Below are 3,488 nucleotides of genomic sequence, written 5' to 3'. Positions count from 1 at the left end.
CCAGTTCGGATCTAGCTGCCAAAAGATTTTCCTGTCCAATCAGCAGATTAGAGTCTTGGAACAAGCAGGCCCCTCCAGCCCTCCAGCTGTCCTGCCGACTCGTCTTTTCTGAGCGACCACATTCCCAAAATCTCCCTCATAGCTGCTGTCCCAGGTGGAAATCTGGCAATAATACCCACAGTGATAACCTCTCGCCACCTCCTCTGTTCAGTGAGGCTGTTGGTTGGGTTCTTAGCAGCCTAAAACCTATCAGTAACCTAAAACTGGAGAGGTTGGGGAAGGCGATCTAGTCGACACCAATTGCCTGACAAGATCCCTAAACCAGCCTCGAAAGAATAAAAAACACAGTCCTTGGTGGGCAAGAACAGGTAAGGAGGTAAACATGGTAAGACTGCGGCTTCTCAAGAACAGTAACAGCTCATGTGCTCTTTCTTCTTCTTTCTTCCCTAAACACAAGACAGAACGGGATTCCTAGCAAGGCAAAATTTGAAACTTTGGCTAAAGAGGGAACGACAGCCATCAGAAAATCAACATCCTGGCTGCCGCCTGGGAGCTCTCCTGGCTCTGCTGGGATCCAGTCAGCCGTCCAGGCTCTTTGCTGCCTCTTTGCAATGGTAACGGTACAAGAACGTCTGCTTAACGGTGAAGTCGAGCAGGTCCGTGCACGCCCACGTGCTTGCTGGTGGAGCTGTGGGGGCCGCAGACTATGCAGCGGTACCTCAGTGCCCCCAAGTGCGTCTCCAGGCAGCACTGGATGGCTGCATGACCTTGGAAGAACTTGTGGCACCCCTTACACCCACAGCTTCCCACCTGGGGATCCACCAGAGGTAGTTGAACTCGCTTGTGTGGCCAAACCTTTTGCCACAGACTTTACGGCTGTACTTGCTGTTCCCGGGCCAGCCCTGCAGAGCCGGATCCTCACTCAGGAACTCCTTGGCTGGAAGCTTCCACTTCTGGACTGCTCGGTGCAATAGCCCCAAACCGGCCTTGCCTCAAGGCCACCGTTGTATTTGTGCTGCTGACACGGTAGCGACTGGCAGGCTCTGACTTGAAGCTCCGGCCACACAAGTGGCTGGGGACTTCCATTCTTCCAGGCTGTGGTGCAAGGCCATTTGCTTCTCTAGGGGGTGCCAGGCCACAAAGCCATTCACACAGACGGAGCAGGAGAGGACTGAAGTGCCGAGGTGAAGAGCATGTGCCATCTGGGGCTGCAGAGGTGAAGTGGTGCTGGTCACAGATACCGCAGGCCTGGCACCTGCCAAGTTTAGATGGTCAAGGACGTGGCTCTGGACCATGTGGAGATGTTTGGCCTGTGCCTTCCCACAGACAGCGCATTTCAACTCCGTGGAGGCTGCACCTGAAAACAAACCCAGAATTCCCAGTCACGGGATCATTGGGGTGGACAGTGATGTTGTTCTCAAATGTTCCATCCCGTCAGTGGAGGGTCAGCTGCCACTTGATAATGAACTTAGTTTCACATGTGTCATAAGAGAAGAGGAAAATACCAATGTGGGATAGAACATGGGTCATGTGGGAGTTTCGCTGCTAGCAGTGGGTCTCACAGAACTTGTGGTTGTCTGTCAGCGGGTCCATGGGGTCCTGAGCATGCTGTCAGATCCAGTGAATGCTGTGTTCTAGAACTTTCTTGCACACCTGGCAGGGCATGGCCTTATTCTCGCAGTTATCATTCTCTCCAAAAGTCAGGTCGTCTTCACTGGTATCTCTCAACTCATTCACCTCCTCAGCTATGCCTGTCTCCTGAGTGGGGTCTTCAAATGGCAAGTCATCATCCCCCGGGTTGTCCAGCTGGAGCTCATCCATCTTCTCAAAGCCAGGATCTTTGGAGAGGTTGCTATTGCTCCCACGGGAACTGGTTCCCCTGCTGATGTCTATTTGCGCTGTCAGGAGGAAAGAAACTACTTTTACTGAAGTCTGCACTGCTCTAAACTTTGTATGGCGGGCGGGAGCTGGGTCATCATCCTACTAACAGGCATGGAAGGAGGAGGGGCATCATGGTCTTCTGTCTCCGGTGGCGGCGGCTATTGCAGCAGACAAAAGCTATGGTTAGTGTCATTGGTAACATTTCTCTCTTCCTCTTTATAGCTTCCTCCAGCATCACTAGGTAACACATAGTTCCAATCAGGGCCAATGGGCTCCCCACCATCCCGGCGTTCTTCAAGGGGACGAGTGGGTTCTGCTGAGTTACAACTCTGGGTAGCACTGGTGCTGGTCCAGAACGTGGCCACAGCAGTGCTCTCCAGGCCAGGGAAGGTGGAGGGACAGGCCTCGAAGAGATCCTCCACACCCAGACACTCAGTTACCTCTTAGATGACCCCAACATTGATCGGGTCTGTCAAGGCCTCTGATGTGTAGCCAAAGCTCAGAGTCTTCTCAGCGTTGGCAGGGGTGATAAAGTCCACCACATAGGTCCTGGTAGCATCAAGCCCAACATTCAGGAAAAGTTTCTGGAAGCATCCGGCCATACAAGCCCTCACAGCTTTGTGGGCCAGGAAGGAGACGCTCCCCAACACAATGGCGACATCACACATGGTTTCCCAGAGCTGGCACTTACTGAGTTCCTTCAGCAGGTTGTTGGGGTGGTGGTTGCTTTGCAGTTTGATCCTCATGCCCATTTTAGCAGCTCCTGTGAAGTGGCCCCCTATCAGCACAGTTCATCCGCTCCTTGGGTGTGAGCAGCATCTCTGTTGCCTCACATAAAAGCCCATCCCGACCAGGAGGGGGTGCCCCACATTGATTGTTTCCTAAGTGGTAACTGTATTTGTAACCAAAAGGTGCACTGCAAATATGATCTCCTATCTTTTCTCCCCAGCACATTCATCTCTGGCCTGGACACTTGCAGGAACTTCCTAACACATCTTCCAGCTTTCTCTCTTACTCTATTTCAAACATCTCTGTGGTTGCCAAAGTGATCTTTTTTAAAATTAAAATAAAATAATATGACTTGTCCACTATAGTATATCATTACCTTCTCTCAGCACTTAGAATCAAAATTATTTCTACATATTCTACAGGATCTTATATGGCCTGAGCCCTATTTATCTTCACAGTGGCCTTTCAACCATTCTTTCCTTTTGTTCAATATACACTCATCACACTGGTCATTTTCAATTCTTTCTCAGCTTAGAGAATTCCACCATGGAGGTTCCAAGGCTTTGAGTTGTTCTCCCTTCAGCCTTACACATAGCATTAAAAAATTAAAAAATAAAATTAAAAAAATACTTCATCTTTTTCTATAAATGTCATCTCTACAAAGATTATTTCTGTGACCATTCCATATAATACACAGCTCTTCCCATAACATCATGTTACTCTCTATTATAAAGACATTCCTTATTGCTTGAAGTATTATTAAATATTAACTATATATTAAGCTATTATTAATATTTGATAACTATGTTATGTTAGATATTAACTGTTTTGTTTCTATGATTTTTTTCTCTATTTTGAAGCAGACCAGCCAGACGTTT

At 48.8% G+C, this 3,488-nt stretch overlaps 1 pseudogene; it reads right to left on the bottom strand.

Annotated features, from left to right (window-relative positions):
• Positions 1-578: 578 nt before the first annotated feature.
• Positions 579-2,633, bottom strand: LOC123839241 (zinc finger and BTB domain-containing protein 39-like; annotated as a pseudogene).
• Positions 2,634-3,488: the final 855 nt, after the last annotated feature.

Source organism: Mirounga angustirostris, unplaced genomic scaffold (genome assembly GCF_029215605.1).
Source record: "Mirounga angustirostris isolate CCGP_5_RB_7025 unplaced genomic scaffold, mMirAng1.0.hap1 SCAF_3, whole genome shotgun sequence".
NCBI classification, from domain to species: Eukaryota; Metazoa; Chordata; class Mammalia; order Carnivora; family Phocidae; genus Mirounga; species Mirounga angustirostris.
The sequence above is the reverse complement of the archived record's forward strand: the minus strand, read 5'-3'. Positions and strand labels throughout refer to the sequence as shown.